The following is a 26,719-nucleotide window of genomic DNA, read 5'->3' on the forward strand; positions in this document are numbered from 1 at the left end:
GAAAATATGTACAGAAAGAGCAAAACAATAATGCATTGCCAAGTATATTCACCACGGGTGAGCCGCAGTAGCTTGCTGCCGGTCTTTTATTTGATAACACGTAGAAAATTATACATTTAATGTAAATATAGCTGCTATTGATACAGCGGTTTTATATAATTACAGAAGTGTGGATAATTGTTGGTATTGGCTATTCATATAGCATTCGACATTGCATTCAAACTCTTGGCTTTTATTTGTGTGGTTGGTTGATTTCATTTTATTAACTCCCAAACAAGCCTGAAAACTGTTCGAAAGATCGGCGATCGATCGCAACAAATTCCGTTACATCCGCTCAATACAGTGACTAAAACACTTTCAATTCCAATTCCAGCGATTGTAGCTGGAGAAAAACTCTGACGATAACCCGTACAAGCAACCGAATGTGTTTTCCCAGTTTTCCCTGATCCTGCTTCTAGTAAATGTATCTGTTACGTTTATTTCTGAATTCTGATTTTCGCAATGCTTTTGCCCCCTTTTTAAATTCCCCTCTCAAACAATCCACTCTCTCAAGGCAAATGCGGACAGCGGGAAAGTTAGGGGAAGCATATAGAATCCAAAATATTCTGTCATTTCAGTTCACATTGTATTTGGGCAGATTTTACAATATTATCTGTTTTGACAATGTAGATGTTGCCAACAGTACACAGAAAATGTGAATTAGCAAAAAATGCTGTCTACAGAGATGCAGTTCTTGGTAATACACAATGGAAGTAGCATTTTAAAAAAAACTTGGGGAAATAACGTTAATCTAATTAGAAAAAGGCGAAAATATTGCGCTGGTATCTTAAATGTAGGTGTTGAGAAATTAAATACGGCATTAGAAGTCGCGAAACAGAAAGGAATTTACCTTCTCGAGCGCAAGTTTCTTAAGTGTGTTTCTCAGTTCTATGCATTCAAACATAAAGTTTTGAAAACGTGGAGAAAATATAGTTTATTAATCAATTTAAAAGTAATGCAGCTTCTGTGTTTGGAAATGTTATAACAGTTTTAAAAGGTTAGTCTTGGGAAATTTACTAATTGTCAAAAAAAATTGATTCCAAAATGTTGTATAGAAGGATTTTTCTGCTAAAGATCTTAGAAGGTAAAGATCTTGGAATGTCACCACTTCGCATTTGCAACCTGGTGGCAAAAAAACCCTAAAATTATAACCTTCCAGGAACGCTCGCTTGCACTTATGATTTTTCCACCTAATGCAATTAAAACAGCACTTGTTTTATATTGATAAAAAGAAAGGATTAAGAAATGAAAGATCATCTGCCCATAAAGCGATCGCTCAATATTTGTAGGGGCAAAAAGCGAAAAAAAAACCCTGGACGTCTTGGGAAGAGCAAGCAGGGACCCCTGTTAATCAGAACTGGAATTAATGAATCTATGCAGAGGGGTTGGAGTTTTAAGCAGATCGCCTTATTATTACACATATACAGTAGATTCTTTATTTCCTCTGCCCCCTCCGCCTCCTCCTCTCTCGCTTGCATTTGTGTAGCAGTCAGTATTTTTCATTTTATAAATATATATATATCTATATTCCTGACTTTGTGGCTGACTCCGAAAAGCGTCACTTGAATATTGATCCGAGGTCGCTAATTAGCCCTTCCCGTCGTGCCTTCGTAATGAAGCACATGCGCACTGAATTAATCACAGCCATTTTTGCACGGAAACTAATTAGCAGAATAAAGATCCATCGACTTTTTTCATTGCGAGTTTCGCCCTCTTTTCCACCGCGATCGCTGAAATTTTTGCTCCTGGAATGTCCTGCCTGTCCTAATGCGAGTGTCGCCGGGCCCTGAGGACTCTTTGTATGGGATCTTTACGAGCTGATCTGGATTACACCATTCTCTTTTTACAAACAGCAGACGGTGGAAAATCGTAAGTTTCAACTTTTTTTCTCTCTCTTGCCACTTTGCTTTGCTTCTTTGTGGATGTGTTAATTATAGTCAATCGCCAGCGCCCCTCGCTTTCTCTCTCTCTCTCTCTCTCCCTCCGTCAGCTTGAAGCTTCCCCCCCTCCTCCCACTTGTACTTTTTCATTATTATTATTTGCAAATGGTCATGATAAATACAACCGCATCCGAGCAGAACTTTGAATACTTGAAGTTCATTATGATTATTTTTACCTGTGTGTTTACATCCGCACCAACCTGATCTTGACCAGCCGTCAACATAGTCTCGACCCCCCTTATGGTCATTTTTTAATGCAATGTTTTAGGGTTGCGAGCGGTCTGTTGAAGTAAATAGCTATCTATTTAGTGGTGATTGAGAGGATGAGAGCTGGGCTGATGGAGACGCCGCGATGCGAGCGCGGACTGAGGGTTGGAAGTGCCGGCAGCTGCCCGGGGTCGTAGCCGGGAGATGAAGCTTGGAGCTCGGCGTTGAGGGTCCGTCTTTCTCCGAGGGAAAGGGAGCGAGGGGGATTTCGCTCTGCTTCTGTGGCCGGGCTCGGGGCTTTCTTTCTCCGTCCCGTTTGGTCTCTCTCTGTCCCTGGATGTGTTAGTTGGGATGCGGTTGGCTAAAAGAGGTTGGATTTCCAAGTTCTTCATTTTGTTTTTTTTTCTCTCCCTCCTCCTCCTCGAGTCCCGGGATCGTTAAGACGGCGGGGTTAAAGAGTTTCTCTCTCTCTCTCAGTATTTTTTTTTATTTTCTTTTTCGGGATTTTGTTTTCATTCTTTCTCAGTTCCCGGGATGTTGAGGGGAGGGGGGAGAAGCTGAATGTAGGAAAGCCTTGATCCCGTGTTGACTTTATTTTCGGATTCTCAGAGTCACATGTGATCGATCGGTTTTTGGAGAATGTGTTTAAAAAGAGCCGGAGAGTCAGCGAGCGGCGCTCACATCGGAGGAGAAATCCCGGAGGTAGAGAAGGGAGGAAGAGGAGCGATTGAAAGCCAAGGGAGAAGTAAATGGGGGGAAAAGCTCAGTGAGAGTGACAGAGAGGGCAAGGCAAGAGATAAGCGGATCAGAGCGAAATGAGATAGAGAGAAACAGGAGGAAATGAAAGAGATAGAGAGAAAGAATCAGGGATCAGAGGAAAGGGAGCGTGAGTGGGAGAGAGAGAAGGATGGAGGGGAAAGTGAAAACGGCAGGGAGGAAGGAAAAAAGGGCAAAGGGCGCTAGACGAAACGGAGAAGATGAAAACAAGGGAAAATGAAGGGGAGAGCAACCGTAAGGAGGACGGTAGTGTATTGTCGGCAGATCCAGGACAGGAAAACAGGGAGGGCAGCAGGAGAGAAGAGAGCTTGGGACGAGATAAGGCAGCGAAATATATATAGATATCTTAAAAAAAAAGATGGGATCGACTCCCATCAGGGAGACTGGGACATGGGGCAGGTTTCATCAGAGAGCGATAGGGGAGGAAAGGGGTCGGGGGGCTGCAACAACAATAATTACAAAAAAGAACCACCATGAGGTGGACTCGCTGAAGAAACGGAGGCTCAGGAAGGTAGAGAGAAATAAGAAATAAATAGACGGAGTGGACTGAGAGGAGAGCAGAAGTGAAGTGGAGGGGAGATACGAGATGAGATGGAACAGATAATCGAGGCTCAATGGGGAACGAGGACACATCAGTCAGTCATTGAGATCATTTGTACGAGGAACACAGCATTTCAGGGCATCTGATATCAGACCGAAGGCGATTTTTATTACTTTTTGTACACAAAAAAAATCAATGAAGAGCGCAAAGTTTATTCAGTCGGTAGATCCGACGAGATTCCCTCACATTGTCTTTTTTTTAAAAAAAATAATATACGTATATGAGGTCTCAGTAGATCGTGTGGATGCCGAGCTCGGATTGTTGTTGGAAATTGAATGTTGTATTTGAGTGATTAGGCTGGAGATTTGAACGGGATCTGTCTCTGATTCCCGCCCCCACCCCCACTGCCCTCCCGGCCGGGTCAGCCCGAGTTCGTGCGCGGACGGCCGGGGAGGTGCGTGCACGGCGGCGACTGGAGGCTGAGGGCTGAGGGGAGTGGGCTGGAGGAAGAGGGATGAGCCGAGCAGGGTCAGGAGCCGAGCACTCCGCCCGACCGATCGCCCCTGCTCCCGCCAGGTGTTTGCCTGCGCAGAGACACATCGCTCGGAAGTTCTGCCAGAAACATGGTCCCCGCCGAGGATCCGATTTCATTGCATTTTGACTGTGCAAGGCACCGCACACCGGACCAGTTATTCTAGTTAACGACAGGGGAGGGGAGGAATGGAGGATGGGGGGTGGGGGTGCGAGGTGGAGGTGGTGGGGAGGGCAGCACAAAGGGGAGGTGTCAAGGTAGTGATCAGCAATTATTTATTTATATTTTTCAGACTGTCATATTGTACTTTAATTGCAGTGCATTTTGTGTGTGTGTCTGTGGTTCTGCACTCTCACACACGTCCGCATTCAGATCTCTGTTGCAGATGCCTAGCCAGACCTATTTTTAAATCAGTAACCCTAACCCTGTAATACTTAGCGAAGGTCCCAGATTGAGAATCGTCGGCCCAGACAATACAGCACGCTAGATTTTTTTTTGCTTGATGCGTATTTAATTGGATCTACAATATTTAGAAATTGGACTCACATGCTTAAGTGCAGTTTGTTCACAAGCATCTCCAAACCAATGTAAGTGATCCGTAAAGTATATCCATTTACATGATAAGAAACGGAATGGCAATGTATACAGGTAATATTCTTAATAAACAAGACAAAAAACGCAAAATGAAATTGATGCACTCCCACCCAGACGAAGTATACAATCCATTTTCAGTTGTTCTTTCATTATGTAACCTGAAAGTAAATGACATTAAAAATTAAAGACGACAAGTTGCTGTTAATGCTGCTTCATTAGGGCACTGTTTTGCAATTATTGACACTTGCTGTTAAAATAAATTATATTCATTTTAATACCCATAGATGATTGACGAATTGTAACTGAACAGGATCTGTTTTTTTACCCGAGCTTGATAGTTTCCATTTGTCATTTAGGTGTCTCCTAAGACTGTGATTTAGTGTTAGGGTATGCACTGGCCGATTAGATCAGTGGCCGTTCAGTGTCTGTATTGTTGTATGTTAATTCAGCTTGTGGACTCATTTTTTAATGCACTAAAGCCATTAAACCCCTAAACTCATCCACAACAGAACAATTCACTTGCAAATATGTGGACAACCTCAGTAGAGAAACCAATGGAAAATGAAGGGAAATGTTTTGTTTTTCATCAGTTGACCCGCAGTGTTGGTAGCGAGATGTAACCATTTTACTCCTCTAATTTATGTCTTTAAATGATAATTGGAGCCCCTCGCAAATTAAAGGCTACTGTAAGTGAGGCTTTCATCTGTTCTCAGCATTGTGTACCATAGTAAAGAAACAGATTGTCTACAGCCATTAAGAACAATAGTGTTTACCAATACATTGCTTGTAATTCTAAATTGACAATGATTGTGTATGCGTATGGGGAGGGGCTCCTTGCTATTTTGTATTTGAAAAGCACAGTGGTGTCAGAAACTGATGCAAACCCTAAATGCCTTCAGAGGCTGTTTGTCTTTTGACAGAAGTGAGCCAGTTACTCTTCGCTTGGTGCCTTCTCTCATCAAAAAAAAGAGAAGGACACCAAGTGAAAACAGCCATAAGTGGCTCATTGGTGGAATATTTTGTATTGTGAGTATCTGTGAAGCAACAGTCAATATTAAATCTTTACGGAAACAGCTTGGTTTAATTTTTTTTTGGCAAAACTGAAGCTATATTTAAACATGTGCTATTGGAACTTAAATGCACATTGTTTATAGTAAATGTTCAGTACTGTAATAAAATAATTTAAAATCTGCCTTGAGGCATTTCTGGGACAGCAAATGTGATATTTTTGCATTTGCTGTTTAAAAGTATTTCTAATTGACTACACCTTGAATATTTCTGTCTTTCAATAGCAATTACAATAAATTAGAGTTTTTAATTTGCTTATTGAATATAAAAACAAAAAACCTTTTCTTATTAATTTTTCATTGCTGTTGCACAGTATTATTAAATGTGTTTTACTTTTAATCTGCCAAATAAACGTAATGCAGTAAGTTCACTATTATCCAAACTTGTAGTAAATGGTAGCCCAATTCTGCCTTGCATGTACTGAGCACTCATATTATAGTAAATAGATGGGGCACCTCCATTGATCAGGATTCCCAATTATTTGGCCATTCTGCATCCAATTGTGAGAAACGGAGTTCCTCCATACTTAGATGAGTCAAAGAAGCAAGTGGTCGTATACACATGGTAGATTGATTGAGTCAAGAGCGTAAACGAATTACCAAAGCCAGGAATAAAGGACCGTGAGTATACTAAAATACCTGTGCTGCAAAGAGAAGGAAGGCTTGCTCAATGGCTACGTGGGAAATGATGCAGTCTTGACGATGCCAGACAGAACTGTAGATGTCAGGCTTTGCACGGCAAGCTGAATTGAGCAGCAAAGCAGAATGATTCAGATTAACCTTCGCTTGAACATTGTTTAACACAGGCCTTTGAATGAAATGCTTGCTGGCACATTATGTATGTTCGTGTAAATTTGCATAAGCTTCGAAGCTGGGTACAATAATTGTGTTTGGTATTGTAGCTATGGTTGTTGCTGTAGGGGATGTGGAATTATGTTCTCTATTTAGTCTTCCCTTCCATTTATCAAATCTAAATCCTCTACATCACAGTGTACTCATTATTGTAAATAGAAGACCTTTTTTGTTCTCTTATCTGTGTAAGGTGGTATGAATATACAATAATTAATGAATATATTGCCAAAATAAATCAGGAATAGTTAAACTTAATAACACATCTTATGTAGCCGAGAAGAATGTAAGCAGTGCAGTACTAATCCTTTGTTGATGAGTGAAGTCACTCATTCTCTCCTTTCCATGTCAGCTCCTAAGGAGCTAAACAGAAATGAAACAGTAGAGGACGATGAGCTGAAATTACTGAAGGCTTGTCCACAGTCCTATTTTGTTTGAAATGTACTGGGAAAGAATGAGTAATGTAGGCCAAGAATGGGTGGGAACAAGCATAGACTGATGCAGCCCTTAGTTTGTGTGAAGCTTATATTTGCTCAGATTCAGGGCTGGCATTCTGCTGGAATATCGATCATGACTGTAACTGAGCTCGTATAGGGGAAGAAGCTAGGCTAAGCAGGTTTTGAACTGTACACATACACCTAAAACAAACCAGGTACTGGCTGAGAACAGAGGCTAGTTCAAACAAGGATTGTTTTCAGCTTGATTTGCATTTAAAAATGTAACTGCCAAATAGAGAGAAAGGAAGTAACTTGACCAATACTTTGGAAGTGTTTCTGCCATATTTGTATCAGATATGACAAAGCTTTTGGAAAGTTAATTGGAGCTCAACTAATTTTTTTTTAGAAATGAGATGTTAAAAATACCGAATTAAAAGATTCCGTTTTAACTCTTGGCGTACCAAATTAATATTGTAGTTTTTGAAAACTGCGTAAGTAGCTTTTTGTTTAACAGCTGCATAAATTACTTTTATATCAGTTTAATATAGATGCTGTGAAGCGCTTACAGATAATGGACAAGCCAACTTTCCCAGGACTCAGTGTTTTCCAAATAAACATTTAAATCTGTTCTTGATTTTTGACCTTGGTACAGAAATATTCATCATAGTCTCAAAGGACCCATGTAGTTTCAGACTGGCCTGTGACAACACTTAGACATTTTTTTCCCCGCATTTAACGTGGCTTTAGTGTTCATGTGGCCAATTTGCAGCATTATTATAGGTTCCAGTTCTTTATTTTTCTGGCCATGGTTATGTTTCCTTAGCACTATTCTCACTTCTTCTGCTTTGAAATGCACTGAACTGTGGTGCACTGATATATTCCAAGATCTGAAATGAAAGCTGGTGTAGATATGTTTTTCTCCCTCTTTTAAAAGTATTTGATTACCCAAACTAGAAATGGCATGTATCAGGAATTGTGTGGTGGTTAAGAACCATGTTTTTCTACTGAATTCTGTATCACAGCTATGCTATTTCAGGGAGGTACTGAGCAGAGGCAGCCACTCCTTATAGGGGAAGGAAGGTATATGATTATCCCAGGTAGCTGTTGTCTGTTTTCTCATATCTGGTATTGATGACATCCTTTAATAGTAGTTTTTTAACTTGTTGCATTGAGCTCTGAAGTTCTGGAATGTGAAGGGGATCTAGGAGATGAAAAAGGAGAGGAACAAATAATGAACAAAGAAACAAAAATTAAGTATACTGGATAGAATTTCTGATCGTTTGTTGCTCTTCTGTTCAATAATAAAATGCTAATGCATAAAATATGATGAGTGCTTGAAGTGGACCGGCATGTGTCACTATGATATTCCCAACACTCCTGCAAATTAACTCTGACATATTGAGAATTGAAATCCATCGTTACGTACCATTGGTATTGTTTTAATGGTGACACTTTTAATTTGTTCTTATTCCCTGGACAACATGTTATGAGTTATTAATACTGAATTTTAGCTCATTTGAAAAGCTGTTCTTATAATGGCACTTTTAATTGAGATTCGAGGAATTCAACTCACCTATTCTAGCTAGCACATTCATAGACACTTAAAAAGATGGATCTAGTGTCTAGTCAGGATAAAGAAGTTGGATTTAGCATAGTAAATACCAGAATGCAACTCATGATGCAAGTCTCCTGAAATCCTAATTAATTCAGCACCAATATTAAAACAGCTTTAACGTTCTTGTAATGACCATAGTAAAAAAAAAGCTATCATCAGGGCCTGTTCATATTAGCACTGGCCATATGCAAAACATTGGGCCTTTATTTCATCTACTGTCTGCTTTTTAAATAGTTATGATGTGTAGATAATTAGTGAGTGCTCTATTGTGACATTGTGCCCTTGATTCTGATAAAAATAAAATTTGGCTTGTTTTGTATCATCCTTTTTCAGACAAAGCATGGATATTTGTTCAATGTTTTTAAGTTATTAAAATGTGCTGGAAGTAGGAGTGATGCAGTTATCCATTAGAAACTGATCACTTTTTTTTCCTCCACTTTTCCCCTGGCCTTTTGCAATCCCCCTCATTATTTGTTTTCACAACCCCTCTTTGTATTTGGCTCTTCTCCACCTCATCCCCACATTTTGTTGCCTTTTACTGATTTACAATATTGTCCCCGACTGTTCTCTCTGAAAAAAAACATGGAATTCAGAAGTACAAGATTTGGAATACTTAGGAACACAGACAAAAATGCATAGTTGATAACAATTTGAATTGTTTGTTATTTAAGAAATTGAAAACTCTAATTGCACTTGATCAATAACTTGGGTTGCTCAGTTGAGGTAAAATGTGTCTGAACCAGTTATGGCAGGAGGAAGATTCAACTCAGTCAGCTATAGAATTGCATTGTGTACCTGCATATTTTATAACACAGGCTTGACTAATGGATTTAAAAAAAGGTAAATTTCCATTGCTGAGTTAGAAGCTCTAGGCCTACTTGGTTATTTGTGTATGCATTGTACCTCTAGCTATATGATGAGTTCATGAAGCCTGAATCTTTTACACCAACCGTGGACCTCTACACATGAGTTTTTCTGATTCATATTAGGTTTCTGTTGACTGGGTGAAAATGGAAAGATGTGTGGGAAAGGAGATGAAGTAAACTGAGAGATAATCAGAAGTCCTGTGTTCTGTTCCACGTAGTCAGATGATGAAAAATAGAACTGGAGCTTGACTTTTGCATACTTAAAAGCTTTCATTTACAAGACACACACACATTACAAGCAGACAACTTCAAACCAATAATTTAATTATTCCAGATATGTGTACATAGATGTTTTATATATGCGGCCATTATCAATTATATATTACATATATATCGAGGTAAACCTAATGGGTATAATTTAGCATCCACATAATGTACGCTTAAATTAGATTAGATCCTCTACAGTATGGTAACAGGCCCTTCAGCCCAACCAGTCCACACCAACCCTCCGAAGGAGGAGTAACCCAACCAGACCCACTTCCCTCTGACTAATGCACCTAACACTATGGGCAACTTAACATGGCCAATTTATTTAACCTGCACATCTTTTGGACTGTGGGAGGAAACCGGAGCACCTGGAGGAAACCCACGCAGACACAGGGAAAATGTGCAAACTCCACACAGACAGTTGCCCAAGGCTGGAATCAAACCTGGGACCCTGATGCTGTGAGGCAGCAGTGCTAACCACTGAGCCACCCCTGAAGCTAAACTGTTTATTGTAAGTAAATTGAAATGATGAGCCCGATTTTCACAGATTTAGGCATACACCGAGAACATTTCGAAATGATGGGTGGGAGTGGATGCAAAAATCCCACCTCATTTCCAATAGATCCAGTTTTCATTGGTAGGGTTAAGGGCTGTGGCATAATTCAAACAGGAGGGAAATCCCACACAACCAGAAATTTTGAACCTACTATTGAACACAAATAGATCTGATTTTGGCTGTGATTCCCACATGGTGAGAGACACAGCCAAAATCAGATCTATTTGTGTTCAATAGTAGGTTCAAAATTCCTGGTTATGTTGGATTTCCCTCCTGTTTGAATTATGCCACACCCCTTAACCCTACCAATGAAAACTGGATCTATTGGAAATGGGGTGGGATTTTTGCATCCATTCCCACCCATCATTTGGGAGACACAGATTGAAAAAGTAGATGTAAACACTTCTGAAGGGTGAATAAGTTCTTGTTAAATGTGACGATTTAAAGTTTATTTTAAATGCCCTGTTTTTCAAACTTATAAAAAATGTCACATCTCTACTGAGAGTTTTTTTAAAAAATTCTCTGCTGGAATGCTTTGAATGCATGGGTTTAGACTGAAAAAGAATTAGCACCTTGTGCTGCAGTTGATCAAGTTCTTTATTGACACTTCTCCAAGAGTTGTCATTACCTCATTACAAATGCTTGGCTGAGTGTTAGAGTACCCCAAATGGATACCCGAAACATTGACTTCTGCACCTGGTGCTGTGTTCTTCCAGTCTCCTGCCTGTCTACTTTGGATTTCAGCACCTAGAGTTTTTTTTAGTTCGAGTTTCAGAAGCAAAAATTAACTTAGGGGTTTTTTAAAATTGACACTGTGATTGGCAGGTTAAAGAGACTATCAAAGGATTGGCTGTCTTTCATGTGATTACTCAAACCAATTTGTTTTTATAACCAGCGAATCACGTTCAATATGTTGTTTTTCTTTTACTATCAGCGTGAGAGCTGTATTAAACTTAAACGTGATTTATTTAAAACAAAATGTGTATGGTTCCTGAGATTTACCGCTGTGGGTACAGGATGGGGTGGTTGTTGAATTAAGCATGGGGGCCATGAGCCATGGAAGGTTGAAGTGGTGAGAGAGGTCAAGGTTAGAGGGCAGAAACAACTTTAGAACAACTGAGACAAAATCCCACAAAATAGACATTGAAAACATACCCAAAGAACTGCAGATGCTGGAATTCTGAGACCAAACCAGAGTGTGCCGGAGAGACACAGCAGGATTGGCACAATTCTTGGAAAGAAAAACGAGTTAACGTTTTCTTCTGCTACGAGGATGTTACTTGTGGGTCACCTTGTCCGTCAGTGTAAGGAGTAAGGTAAATTCCCTACACTCTGAAACTTTTCCTGATTTCCACGCAAGATTTGGAACCTAACCAGTGGATTTGAGCGTGCATGTTAAATTAAATCTAGGGTGCCTCGCTTCTGATTCTTAATCTTTCGAAGAACAAAGTACTTTGCGAAATTACTTTGTATCCCCTGGTTAACAGTGATCACTGCACATTCTGCATTGTCAATTTTGTTGCAGTATTTTGAGGGTTGCGTTTCTGCATTTTATTTTACCATTTTCCAACGCTAGGTTAAGGTTAATTTTGCCTCCCTCGAGACTGGACACATCCACAAACCAACGAAGTCTCCCATTTTTGGAGGAAGCTCAATAGTGTCTGAAATCAGTGATAGAAAATACAATGTGAGAACTCTCGCGAGTCACTCGTACTCTCCCTCAAAGCCATCCTGTTATTGGGTGGCGTGACATTCTACTCAGTTGGAGCATCAATACGTTTACAGACACCTAGTGTGAAGAAAAGTGGGTGCCTTAAGATTGTCTCACATTTTATTTCAAGCACGATGTCACTTGATAGGTGAAAAAAAAACTTTTAAAAATTTTGCATGAGGAACCAGTCGTGGCCTGCGCCAGTTTCCAGGCAGAACATTAATATTTGTATTTCAAGTTCCTGACAGATGGAGCTTTGACCCTGTGTGAAGCTTGTCGGCTCACTCACTCAAACTGAGCGATGCTGTGACCTACCTACAGGGCTGTGCGGGGTGCATTTGCGTATGCTAATAGACTAACTTGCTGTGGCTTGTTTTACAGTGATTTGTGCATGCATTTATATGCAAATGTTAACAACTGATAGCTGGTTTAATTACATCGGGCTATTGTTATGCTGCCAAGTTAGTGAGCTGAGCATATTTGTACCTCAGATACACGAAGGGCTGGTTCCTCCCACACTTGGGTACATTTTGTTCATATTTTAAAATTTTATTCTCTCTATTGGGGAACCCAATTTGGAATTATAAGTTGTGTTTTGGAAGTCTGGAGACTTGGATGTTTCACTGATACTTTATAATTGTGTGTGCTTTATATTTGGACAATTTGTCTGGTTAGCCTCAAGATTCAAAACATTTAATTTTTAGTTTGAGATTTAGTTTTTTTTCTGAAAATGCACTAAATAACATTTATTGATATAAGGCTGCACACAAAACAAGATTGAGGATTCTGAAATGAAATGAAGTTTAACTGTTTAGGCAACTATGCACAAAATTATTGAATTATTGTTATATTCTGAGTATTCTTGTTAAAAAATGCAAGTGTTCAAATTATGCCATTTTGAAGGAAGGGTTTTGTGATATTTTCCAGGATTTCAACAAATGCATCTCTTTAATAGTTTCAAAGCAACAAAGTAGCCAATTCTGTTGATCCCTGGGTATCTTCCTGGCCTGACTGTGCCAAGGTTTTTGCTCAGAAGTTCCTGTCAGTTCTTTCCCTTTTTTTCGGTTTTGAGAAGTGAGTTGTAATCTGAGTAAAGAGTCCAGTTTATAAAGTTTGCACTTCTCTTAAGTGGAATTGTGTGCTGTTTTTTTCTCTCTGTGCTGTGGTTAGACAGAAGATTCCTGTAGCTTGTTGGTGCCTGATTGCTTGTACATTCTGAAAGCTCAATACACAACAAATGTTGCCATTGCAAGTTTTAAACAAAGAATTAAACATACATTTTTTGTCACGAATTACATTGGTGCCTGTGCCACAAACAGTGCATAGTTGTACTATGGAGAAGTGTTCAGAGTTCCACGAGTTGAACAGATGGGTCTGTTTCCATTCTGTATAACTCTATGACCTGATTAGTTAAAGTACTAATCTAGGTTTTTGCTTAATGCTGCTGTCATTGACTTTGGCTATCAATTTGGACATAATGGGGGAGGCAATACTGCAGTGATATTGTCCCTGGACTAGTATTTCCAGAAACAGAGAAAGTGTTAAGTGGATCCTAGTTTGAATCCCTAGTTTGAATCTAGTTTGGAATTGCCTGCCTCAGGGCGTTATGGGTCAATCTACAGCATGTGGACTACAATGGTTTAAGGAGGCAGCTCACTACCTTCTGAAGGGCAACTAGAAATAGGTAATAAAATGCTGGCCAGCCAGCAATGTCCACATCTCTTGAGTGAAAACACAAAACACCAGTATAGATGGTTGCATTTGAATGCAGTAAAAATCTGGAATTAAAAGTCTAATGATGATCATGAAACTGTTATTGATTATTGTAAAAAGTAAAGTGGTTCACTCATGTTCTTTCAAGAAGAAATCTGTTGTACTTCCCTGGTCTGGCTTTTGTGTAAATATACACCAACAGAAATGTAGTTTATACTTAATTTCCATTGAAATGTCTAAGCAAGCCACCCAGTTCAAGGGTAACTAAGAATGGGTAATAAGTGCTTGCTCTTGAGATGTCCTAACCACATATATACTTGTACATGGGTACTTTTGTTTTACAATTCCTTCCACCTATTTGTATATATCTTTCTTGATTGTTGTCATGATTTGGAGATGCCCGTGTTGGACAGGGGTGTACAAAGCTAAAAATCACACAACACCAGGTTATAGTCCAACAGGTTTCTTTGGAAGCACTAGCTTTCAGAGCACTGCTCCTTCATCAACAACCAGCTGATGAAGGAGGACCACTCTGAAAGCTAATGTTCCTTAATTGTATTAAGTTTAAACTTTTCTTTTTGTGCTATGTTATATATTAAATTAAAAGGTACAGTTGGTTAGATGAATGAAGGGAGTGTGGGTATCTGGAACAAATTGAAAACAGGATCAATACATCCCATGTTTTGTTACAAAAATCGACCCAGAGCTCACAACTGAAGTATAGTGAACATCTGCAGTGATGGTGGCTTGACTTCCTGAAACAATTTTGTGAGGTTTGTTGTTATAAAGTGCACTTGACAAAATACACAGTATCTGGTAAATTGTATGTTTATAGAATGGGCTTTATTCAGCAAATTTTGTATAGACTGCTATTACTGTCCTGTGCCCACACTATCATCCAACTTTTATTTTCCATGCTTTGTTTCTATAACAGACAGCTGTAAAACCAACTGAAATGACATCAGCTATTTAGCACTTTGGACATTAAGGAAAACAGTGGAAAAAACAAAAACAGAAATTGCTGGAGAAACTCAGCAAGTCTGGCAGCATCTGTGGAGAGCAAACGGTGTTAATGCTTTGAGTCCAGTAACTCTTCTACAGAATATTCTAAATGTTTACTCTATTTTTGCTGCACAGATGCTACCAGACCTGCTGAGTTTCTCCAGCAGTATCTGTTTTGTTTGTATCAAATCTTTAGAATCCATAATTCTTTGTTTTATTTTGTTTAAATAGTGGTTTGCATACATACAGTACAATAGACATGAAGGGAATGAGTCCCAATATTTGAATTCCTTATTGCTTTGCACATATATATGGGTAGCCTCAGCCTATTCAGATTGCTTGCACATCGTACAAACTGATCACCCACATATACTTAACTGTTTATAACCTTACTGGTACTTAGTAAATTAGGAATACATGACAACCTTTAAAATTATATTTGTTACATGATTTTCCTTATAACTAAATTTTTTATCAGTAAAAAATCTTAAACACATGTACCACCAGATTCAAGAACAGCTCCTTCCCTGCCATTAAGAGACTTCTAAATTGATGTCTCAAATTTTAAATTTAACGTTGTTCTTGCAGTTTGTGCACCTTCTCTGCAGCTGTAAGTATTGTGTTCTTTACTCTGTTCTGTTACCCTCTGTATGGTATGATCTACCTGTACTGCATGCAAAAGAAATTTCCAGTGTACTCAGGTACATGTGACCATAATGAATCATATCAAATCAAATTATATTTGTGGATAAGTGCAGTTCTCTGACTTCACCATGGAGCTTGTAAAAGAATTTTTTTTAAAAAATTGCTTTGGACTTGTCAATTTTTAACTTGCTTGGCAAAATATTTACTTTCTGTCTTCTACTTGTCAATGTAAATAAAGTGAAAATGCCATCATAAACTGAATGCTACTTGCCAGACATTTGAGACAACTTCTGTTTTCCTCCTCTAGTATTTCATCAAGCTCAACCTAATTACATTCTGTTTCTCACGTGTTAATCCATAATCGCAATGTTCTTTTGGCTTAGTTCTATATGAAATAATTTTGTTTATTCATATCAAAGGTGCAAATGGTGCAGGTGATAGCAGAACAGTGTTTGTTTTAAGGAAAGTTTTACCCTCTCATAGGCGAGACCTGAATAGACAGTGGAGAACAACGTGTTAATGACAAAGAAAAGCCCTTTTGTTTTTGCCTACTGTGTTCCATCTAGGAGGGAGGTTGGGGCTTTGGCAAGTAACAAAATGTAAAAAATCATTAAATTGCTTGATTGTCCCTTTGTGTTCATTTACATTTTATGCAGAATGCATGTGAAATAGTTTTAATCTGTGAAATGGCTTAAATTTTAAATTTGTTGGCAAATCACCTAACACAAACATGCTGGAGCACACATAGAGTGGTGTGTCACTGTGTGTCCCATTTGCACCTTCCATCCAGGTTTTTGTCTGCGAATGAAGCTCTCTCTTCCTCTAATTCAATTTGACTGTAGTTCTACGCTGTCTCATTCAGACAGGCATAACATTGGTTGTGCCCTGATACCATTTTCCTATGCTATTGTGCCAAACTGCCCATTTTATACCTAAACAGGTTAGCAATTTACAAATGTGCCTGTTAACTCATTCACCCTCATTTGTCGAGCAGCACAGTGGCTGCTGATCTCATCCCAGGATCAATATTATATTTTACATAGAAATAAAGCTTGAACTGCATTAGAAACAACCAAGGAATGTCAAAATAAGGCATAAATGTTTGTACATGAAAGCGGCTTGATTAATTACATGTACAGGAGTGTCTTAACACATGGACAGGGCATCTTCCTGCTAAGTACTTTCAGTCCTTGGTAATGTATTGAAAATTTAAAGAAAGCCTTGTGATCTGTATGAACTATTAGTAAACTACTTTTTAACTTGTGTCCAACAGACAAGAGTTGTTCCTATAAGGATTGGATCACACAGCAGTATGATCACATCATTAGTGTTTCATTCCAGTGATTGTATTGTGTTAATTTGCCTGTAACCATGTTTACAATGTTAGTGTGAGCAAATCTAACTTGAAGATGCTGTCTCAAATGAGCGTTAAATTCTATGCTGCAGCTATATCTTGTTTGCTGAGGCCTAGTGATAATAAGTACATTCAAAAAGGACCTGAGGGGCAACTTTTTCATACAGGGAATGGTTTGTATGTGAATGAACTGCCAGAGGAAATGATAAATCCAGCTATAGTTAAAACATTTAAACGAAATTTGAATAAGTACATGAGTAGGAAATTAAAAATCACACAACACCAGGTTATAGTCCAACAGGTTTAATTGGAAGCACATTAGCTTTCGGAGCGACGCTCCTTCATCAGGTGATAGCGTTCCTTCATCAGCTGATAGTGATCACCTGATGAAGGAGCGTCGCTCCGAAAGCTAGTGTGCTTCCAATTAAACCTGTTGGACTATAACCTGCTGTTGTGTGATTTTTAACTTTGTACACCCCAGTCCAACACCGGCATCTCCAAATCATAAGTAGGAAAGGTTTAGAAGGATATGAGCCAAATACAGGTAAGTGGACTCGTTTAGTTCGGGAAGATTGGACAGGATATGCGAGTTGGATTGAAGGATCTGTTTCCGTACTGTATGACTCTATTCACCTAAAACCTGCTGGGATATTAGGATAAATATAACCTAGAAACCATCACATAGCATGTTCTGCAAAAGGGAGATGTCAACTTGTGAAGTTCTTTCTTTGAACTATTGAGGGAAGCGCTTATTACTAGTGTAGTTTTGAGAATCAGAAAGTTGGCAATTTTAATATATTGTTTCTAAAAAATTAGAATATGAGTATCAGCTCTGTTTTCTGAATTTTTAAAATTTTGATCTGTCGAGACTTTTAAATTTGTTTTTAAACTTTAGTTGTTGTGTGGAGAAATATGCTTGTTTGAAGGAAGTTTAGCCATTGAACACATAGTAACTGTTCGTCTTTGAGCCAATTCCTTTGCCTACAATAAAGCAATCAAACATGTGCTGAGAAGTATAGAAAGTAAGGATAATATCATGGAACAAGGACGGTCTATTAGAATTTTAGTAAAACAGTGGACTAATAGTTAAGCTAATATTGCTAAAGTATAATGGTTGGTCTTTTCAAAGTTATCTTGTCCAAAAGAAAACCTACCATTCATATAGCCATTTGAGAGAGCTTGCCTATTTGCAAAATGGCTCAAAGCCATTTTCTTAATCAGCAGGATTTCCTACGTTGGGACTTTTATACCTTAAGGTGTTTCTCAAGGGTCAGATTAAAGGTTATCTGGATGTATAGCATTGGAGACAGAAAGCGAATAACCACACCGTTCCCCTTCTGTCTCTAAGGTGGGAGGCTTTTGTAGCACAAGGAGCACAAATATATCGTGCTCCAACTCTTTTTAAAAATTTTTTCATAGAATGTAGGCATTGCTGGATGGGCCAGCATTTTTGCTGAGAGGGCCATTAAGAATCAACCCACATGCTGTGGGTCTGGAGTCACATGTAGGCCAGACCGGGTGAAGATAGCCTGGACATTGGTAAACCACATGGGTTTTCCTAACAATCATTTCATGATCATCATTAGAGTCATAATATCAGATTTTTAAAAATTGAATGCAAACTTCACCATCTGTTGTGGCATGATTTGAAACCAGGTCCCCAGAAAATTAACTGGGTCTGTGGATTAAAAATCTAGTGATTAATACCACTAGGGCCTTCGTTGTTAAGTAAGTACAATACTCCATATATTAAGCAAAATATAGTTACAGAGTCACAGACAAGTACAGCACGAAAACAGACCTTTGGTCAAACTCGTCCATGCCGACCAGCTATTCTAACCTAATCCAGTCTCATTTGCCAGCACTTGGCACATATCCCTCTAAACTCTTCTTATTCATGTCCCCATCCAGATGCCTTTTAAATGTTGCAATTGTACTAGCCTCCACCACTTCATCTGGCAGCTCATTCCATGCATGTACCACCTTCTACATGAAAAAAATGCCCCATTAATCCCTTTTAAATCTTTCTCCCTTCACCCTAAACCCAGGCCCCCAACCACACCTCATGATTTTATAAACCTCTATAAGGCCACACCTCAGCCTTTGACACTCTCGGGGAAAACATCCTCAGCCTGGTCAGCCTCTCCCTGTAGCTCAAATCCTCCAACCCTGGAAACATCCTTGTAAATCATTTCTGAACCCTTTCAAGTTTCACCATATTCTTCAGATAGGGAGGAGACCGGAATTGCAATATTCCGTGATAAGTAGAATAAGTTAAATAAGTAGAAGCTTGTAGAATCCTCCAACATCAAAAGTTATTACTTCATCTACTTTATTATATTGTATGTGTGTATCTATTTTACTTTTACTCAATGACATTCATCCAGTGAAACTATCACAGAGTTTGACTACACTGAGCTAGCATAACCAGCTGAGTTAGCAGAAGTAGATATGGGTTTTGTAGGGGTTTGACTTCATGTTACTCAAATGTAGCCTTTAAAATGAAGGCCATACAGCATTTGAATAGAGTTGCATATTGTTCAGTCCTGCTGCTTTGTTTTATACATATATATTCTTTGGACATTCAGATAGTTAAATGAAAAAGTATGTTTTTCATTCTTTTGCCTCATTATCATTTCATGTCCAGAAGACAATCTTTGTTTAATTTTTTTCTTTTCTCCCAAACTTTTTTTCCAAATCTATGAAGACAAAAGTCCAAGACTCCAACCTGTCTTGCCGCATTCCTAAATAATTTGGTTTTGATTAACAAAAAAAGGAGCGAGTCTGTTTCTGTAGCAACAGAAAGGATCAAAGCAACAGGAGTCGCTCCTTTGGTAATGCACCATGATCCTGACGTCCACTTAGCTTTTTAGAAATGTTTTCCCCTTTTAACTTTGATAAGTATTTAGTGCACTGGAAAATTGTTTCCAATAGGCAATTGTTTCATGAAAGTGTAGCGTCTCAGATTTAGGAATGAAGCAGAGAAAGAAAATCTCTTTCAACCACCCCCCCTCTCCTTTTTTCACCCGCACAGAGTTGGAAAAGGCATTCCACTACTAATCCAGCTTCAACTGGAATGCAAATTGATGTAATTGTTCTACTGAGGATGGGCTGAGAGAGCTTTAAACATCTGCAGCGGCCTTTTTTCCTCTCTCAGGAGGACAGGGTTAGCATCTATTTAACATAATGAGAAGTAGTTTTTCATTGGAAGTCAAAGCAGTTTTCTGAAAGGAAGGGTTAGGGGAAGGAGTTCACAAAGTGCAAATGTCAGTCTCGCAAGTGTCTACAGGCTGCCTTCAGCAGATACTGTTGACTCAAGCTGCAGAGTAAAATGGGCCTAGTTTTATGTTCAGCAGCTTTGAGCAGCTAAGGCTTTGAGGAGACAAAATCAAAATCATCTCTAACTTTAATAAAGTATTTAGTTTGACCTGTATTAGTCCTTGATATTTCAGGACGGTTCAAGGCATTATTTGAGCTGTATTTCAACATTTTATTTATCTGCCTGGTCAGCAATTTCTGTTATTTGTTGAAAGTAGATTCTGTTGGACTGTGACCAATATCTTGAAAATTAAAACACATATGCAGCTTTCTATTTGAAATGCTTTTACTTCAATAGCAGACTGGGAAATTGGAACATAATGCTGACAATTTAATTTAAAATAGGCGTTTTTCTTTGTAAATCTGCTTCCGGTTTTTCTTAGTATTAGGAGTCAGTAATGCACTGACTGACTTTTGTCTCTAGCCAGATTATTCTAGTGTGGCGTAAAGGAGGTAAAGGTAATACAGATTGGTTCAATATGACCATTTTACAATTACAAATTGAATTGAAACTCCTATGGTGTCTATAATGTTAAATGTTTAACTTCTGCTTTTTTGGGGAGGAGAGTGGCATTGTAAATAGTATCCAGTAAAGGGTTACTGCCCCACTGAAAAGATTTTAAACGTTTAACCAGAGATTAGCAAAGTACTTTGGATTACAATTAGTGGAGGTTGCTGATTCAATTTCCTCTGTTCTGTCCAGCTCTCGATTAGATGCATCACTGAGTGGAGGTGCTGAGAATAAGCCTGGTCTTTTCACCACAAAGTGTTGGAGTAGCAGAGCAAAAGTCTTCCAGAAGCTGCTGTAGGGCACGGATTACCACTGACGTTGGCTGCAAGCATGGAATAATTTAGATGGGGGTGTACAGTTGGGAGTGGATCAGTTGAGGTGGCGGGGGAGGTCGGGGGGGGGCGTTTGGTGTTGATGGTTGGAGTTGGGGGGTGGGGGAGTTGGGCAGAGACCCAAAGCAGACAAGAAACACAGGAAATAAAGACATATGGCCTCATTCAAAATTAAAACTTCCACAATGATATGTGTCTGAAATTGTGGATTTGAGATTCTTCTCCAGGTTAGCTGCAACTTGCAATGTGGTGCAACAGAGTTACTTTTTTATTTAGATTGTGGAGTTTGCAGAGTAGTTTTTTAAAAAATTGCAAGCCTGCAAATTTCTTTTCCGAAGCATATAGGATTGGCTTGATTCAGTGTGGTGACAGGGATTGCAGCTGGTTGTCAAGAAGCCAGTGGGAGAAATCTCGAAGAAATTTTTACCCACACCAGCATAAAAGCCAAACAGAGTAAAACCAAATAATGAGAGGAAGGAAATGAACTTGTCATGCAGGAAATCTTGGTCTGTAAATAATGAAAATTAAAAATGAGAAGAAAACTATTCAGCCTATCAAAGCTCATCCTTGCAGTAGCTCAACATAATACTGTTTTGTATTATGTCCAGCAGTATTTTGCACATCCTAATGGTCTTGCCTTCACAATTTCATTCTGAGCACCTTTGTCATTTTTTGACTCCAAATTTTAGACTCATTATGTTTTTCAATAATTTATTTGACATTCTTTGGTTCTATTTTTCTAACTTTGTATGAACTGATATTTTGTTTTTTTTAAACCCCCTCCCCGATTAGTGCTTGTGAACATTTTACATGCTTAAGTCTTATTCCTACCCCTTTAATTAGTGAAGTACCTTCTTAACAAACAATATAGCTTGATTTTCTCTAATCGCTCCTCATAGCTCATTCCCTTTAACAATGACATAGTCTTTGTCACAAGAAAGATATATCTACATTACAAAGTGAGCAGAATTGAATACAGTGCTCGAAGTGGAGCCTGACCAATGCGTTGTATATCTTTGTGTATAATCTCTGGAGACCCACACTATATTTTCCAGATAGTATCACCCTGCATTCACTTGCTAAATAATTAAATACATATTTCAAATACATTCCCAATCTGGCTATATTTTGTACCAGAAAGGATGAGCGTGAAATATATAATTGGATTAGCTCTTCTAACAACACAATTCTGGATGAAGGAACATGTGAATATTAAAAAGAACACTTCGAAAGGGAATTTTAGTATTGAATCTGGTAAACTGAATTGAACTTACTGTAGGGTTGCCTATTTTGTCTGCAGACAGCAAGTGTCATGCATTCCACCAGGCTGGTGATTATTTAAAGCTGTCTTTAGTAGTTATTATAATAATCACAAAATAAACACAGCACGAGATTGGTGCTTTGCTTTCTGGGCTAGGTTTCTAGTACCACAGCTAGTGTATTTAGGGTCATAGTCCTAACGCAACAGCCTTCAGTTATCGATTTAAATTGTTTTTTAGTCACAAATGTTCCATTAAAAAATGGATGGCAGGTTGGTCAAAAATTTCTATGGAGTCATGAGTGTTTAAAATTAAGCGATACTCGATCTAGCTCTTGTCTCTGTGTTGTGAGAAGATCTCACCTTGTTCAGAACTTCACCACAGCAGGGTCCAATGCTTTTGCAAGCATTCTGTTTGCCAAATATTGACTGTGCTTGCTGGGAAGGCCTTGTAATACATTGTGTATTTATTGAAACTGACAGAAGCAAACTTTAACCATCTCATCGTTCGGTGACTGGTAGTTCAGTGGCCTATGTGTCTGCTGTGGAATCTGCAGTTGGGTAAAAGCAGTAGAAATACGAGACCCTCAAAGTAGATTGTTGTTTAACACTTTGTAGTCTAAGTATACATGTGCATCCTTTTGTTGAGTTAAAAACCTCTTGAGTTAGCATGCCTTTTACCACTTAGAATGGTAGTATTTACTTCGTGAATGTTTCAAATGCTGGTGGTCTATTTTTAGAGCTAGTATTAGACCCTAAAACCATAAGACATAGGAACAGAAATTAGGCCATTCAGTCCACCGAGTCAGCCCTGCCAATCAATCATGGCTGATAAGTTTCTCAACCCTACTCTCCTGTTTTCTTCCTGTAATCCTTGAACCTCTTGATACTTGAGAATCTATTCATCTCCATCTTAAATACATTCAATGACCAGGCCTCCACAACTTTCTGTGGCAGTGAATTGCAGAGATTCATCACTCACTGGATGAAGAAGTTTCTGTTATAAAGGGTCTTCTTTTACTCTAAGGCAATGCCCTTGGGTCCTAGTCTCTCCTACCAATGGAAACATCTTCCCAACATGAACTCTGTCCAGGCTATTCAGTATTCTGCAAGTTTCAGTTCAATTCCCCGCCTATTGCATGATAGTGGCCAGTGAAATCTTAGTTTGTGAAATAGAGTCAGGTCAAATACATTTATTTTCACTTTTTTAATTTGAGAGATGTCTGTTAAGAGGATAATGGTGATTTGCCTTCTTGAACTGCTGCAGTCTATCTGATGCAGTGCTGTTCGGAAGGGAATTTTAGATTTTTGACCCAGGGCAGTGAAGAGGCAGTGACATGGTTCCAAGTTAGGATGGTGAGTGACTTGGAGGAGAGCTTGCAGGTAGTAGTGCTCCCATGTGTCTGCTCCCCTTGTTCTTGATGAGAATGGTCATGGGTTTGGAAGCTTCATGGAGGCTTGATGAGTTGCTGCAATGCATCTTGTAGATAATACAGGTAATTGAAACCTTGTACTTGGGGCTCCTTTGTCACCTCACAAACTCACAACTCCTCACCCAGTCAAGCCTTAAAGACATAGTTAGAATTTGAAGAGACATTATTTAATAGTGCCATAATTTTATAGAATGGAAGTCAACGAAGTTCATGGTGGTGGTGTTACTGACCACATAGCTGAGATGATGGAAATAGCATTCCATTGCAATTACAAACTTATGGATCTTCAAACAGGTAAATCAAAGGCGTGATTTATTCCAGTTTTTATCTAGAAATTCTCTTTGAAAAACTGTCAGCCTTGAGATCTAGCAGCAAAATCTGGATGGCATTGTATTTGCTCATCTAACTCCAACAGGAATTGGAGCTCCAAAATCTGAAGAAAGATAGATTCAACAGAGAAAAGGCCAATAGACATTATTTTATTTAAGGCTGAGTAGCCTTAGTAGCTGCACAAACGCTGTTTAAGTTGAACTAAAGGCATAGAGCTGGAAAGCACGTGTTTCACATTAAAAAACTTCAAACAATAACCTTGAACAATTTTTTCTCCCCAGTTTTACAGATATGTGGTACAGATTTGCAGCTGAACAGTTAGCATGCTCATTAACCGATTGGAGACCATATTAGATGAGTATTAAATAAGTATCTGTTCAGGAAAGGGAATGGAGGCTTATGTAGGTAAATACAGTTCGTACAGTGTATACAATTTGTAGGAGCCCAGAGCCAATCATGTTTCACAAAGAGAAGTCTTACATCAAGGATGAGCATCAGCCTGCATTGTAGGATCAAATGAAAATTTTTGTGCGTGGTCTGTGGAAGTGCAAGCAGTTTGTCTAACTGGCTTCTCTTCTGTTGCTTTTGTTTGACATTGCTCAGATTGGTTGATGTTTGAAACCTGCACCCTCCATTTTCGATAGAAACAAAACACAGGCAAGATTTTTATCATGATGGAGACACTCTCAACTATAGCAAAAATGGCTGCAGATATCTGAAATCCTAAGTCCCTTCCCCGAACCCTCTCATTTTCATGGTGTAGTGTGTGTGGCTCATGGAGGCAGTTGGGCATTTAATTAATCAGCTTCCTCCACTGAGGTCAGATTTTGGAATCCTTGGTGTCTGGAACCCGGAGTATGGAGATCAGACCTGGTGAGAGCAGCACTTTCTCGGTGCATTTCTTTTGGTTGTGCAGGATGCAAATATGAAGAGCTGAAATACTCCTGTGAATGTGGTCCCAGAACACATTGGGGTTGTGGGTCAAGCATACAATGGATTTGGGTTCAATAATTCTTTTCCAGATGGTGGTCAAGAAAACTTTGGCAGGAAGTTTTGGAGAATTTTGGAATTGTTCCTTGTGGGCAAAGTTGTGTATATAAAGGGCGTGAACTTTCTTGGAACTGTTCAACTTGTCAGGGAGCGTCAAGGGCTGTCAAGAAACTGTCTGGAAGTGACACAACCTGCTAGGAAGTGTTGAGAACCATCAAGAGTGCTAAGAGCTATCAAGTAGTCGCAGAAGCTGTCAAGAAGGGTCAACGTGTTAGGAAATGGCAGCTTGTCTGACCTGAGTTCCCTTCCAGGCTGACTACCTGGACCGAGTGATGGCAGCCATTTTTAAAATTTAAGGTCACAGAGCCCTTAAAGTCACTATATAAAACTTGATTTTTTAAAAACCAAAAGTATTATTTTTCATTCCATTTCTACTTCTCCCAATGCTTGTATTATGTTTACCCAGATTTGCTAGCAATGTTAAGAACTACTATTATCAATTGAATTACCTCTAAATTATATTATCTGCTTCAGACAAAAACATTGGCCTCTCTACCATACCTAGACAATATCTATAGTACTATTTATAAGTACATCAGAATTTGTAACAACCAGATATCCCTAATATTAAATCATAGTGGTTTCTTCAAGCAAGTAACTTTTCTACCCAGGTGATACATTTTTTACGTCATAAACTGGGCTACAATGGTTATATTAAACTATAATCCTGTTTCCATTTAAGGGTGGTGCCATTTGATAACCTATACAGTTTGTTAGTGTACACAATTGAGTTAAAGATTCCATTTAATTAAATTGGGAAGTTGTTGATTATAAAGAAAAGAGTGATTGTCTGCAACATTTTGTAATCAGTCAAGATGACCAGAAGGACAGATTTGTTCATTTAGGGAGTGAAAAAGACCAACCCACAGATTATATTGCTTTACTTCGGGCAGCTGTTTCATGAAATTGGTTAAATTAGACCAATGAAGATTGTTGTAATCCTATCCAGCTTGAACTCTCCACACCATTTTGATTGAAATTCCCTTTCTATTTTTCAGTTTGTGAATGGATATTTTCTTAACCAACCTGTTCTGAGATGTTATTGCACACCTCAGGAGTAGATAAGACTTGAACCCAGACCTCTTGTTCCACGGGTAGGGACCCTGTCACTGTAACAAGAGCAGTCTCTTTTTGTAGTGTGAAAATATAGTCTATGTCACCAGCTGGAAATAGATATTGTGCAATAATATGAAATGAAAAGTATACATTTTGCAACTTGTACCCATGTTTGTGGACTTGTGAATTCATGCAATATGTTGATGAATTCTGTGTTTGTCTGGGTAACACAACTCAAAAGAATATAAAGTGTATCTTTATGTCGTTTCTTGTGGTCATTGGTTCACACCATTATTCTCAAATCTGTGATTAAAAATTAAATTTAAGCTGGTCGTTGTACCTATGGAGATTAAAATGATTTATATTAAAATTGCCAAAATATATTTACCAGCATTGTGTGAGCTTTGTCACAGTCTGGTTAGATTTTGGCCTTGACATGTATGGGCTTCAATTGTTCTCTTATGCACTGGAATAATGTTAATTTCTCTTGGGTTTTCTTATATATAGCTGGAACTGGATTTGTTCACCACCTTCATTCAGCTTTTTATTTATGTTTTTAATACAGTATTGTATTTTTGGGAGAACAATAATTCAACTTGAGCTGTTAGATATCAAATTATTAACATTACTTATTCATTCAAGCCTTTTTTAAAATTTCAAAATATTTGCTTTAGATGTTCCAGTATACTGTAATCTTTGAAAAATAGTGGTAAATCATC

General features: G+C 38.7%; 1 protein-coding gene across 1 annotated transcript in view; it reads left to right on the top strand.

The window, feature by feature from the left end:
• Window positions 1-1,701: 1,701 nt before the first annotated feature.
• The window catches only part of zfhx3b (zinc finger homeobox 3b), a 496,343-nt gene continuing 471,325 nt past the window's right edge, over window positions 1,702-26,719 (top strand). Inside the window, exon 1 of the mRNA XM_060838007.1 lies at window positions 1,702-1,908. The gene's annotated coding sequence lies outside the window, so the exon portion shown is untranslated. The remainder of the gene's footprint in view (window positions 1,909-26,719) is intronic.

The sequence above is a fragment of the Hemiscyllium ocellatum genome, chromosome 17, assembly GCF_020745735.1.
Source record: "Hemiscyllium ocellatum isolate sHemOce1 chromosome 17, sHemOce1.pat.X.cur, whole genome shotgun sequence".
Classification (NCBI taxonomy): domain Eukaryota; kingdom Metazoa; phylum Chordata; class Chondrichthyes; order Orectolobiformes; family Hemiscylliidae; genus Hemiscyllium; species Hemiscyllium ocellatum.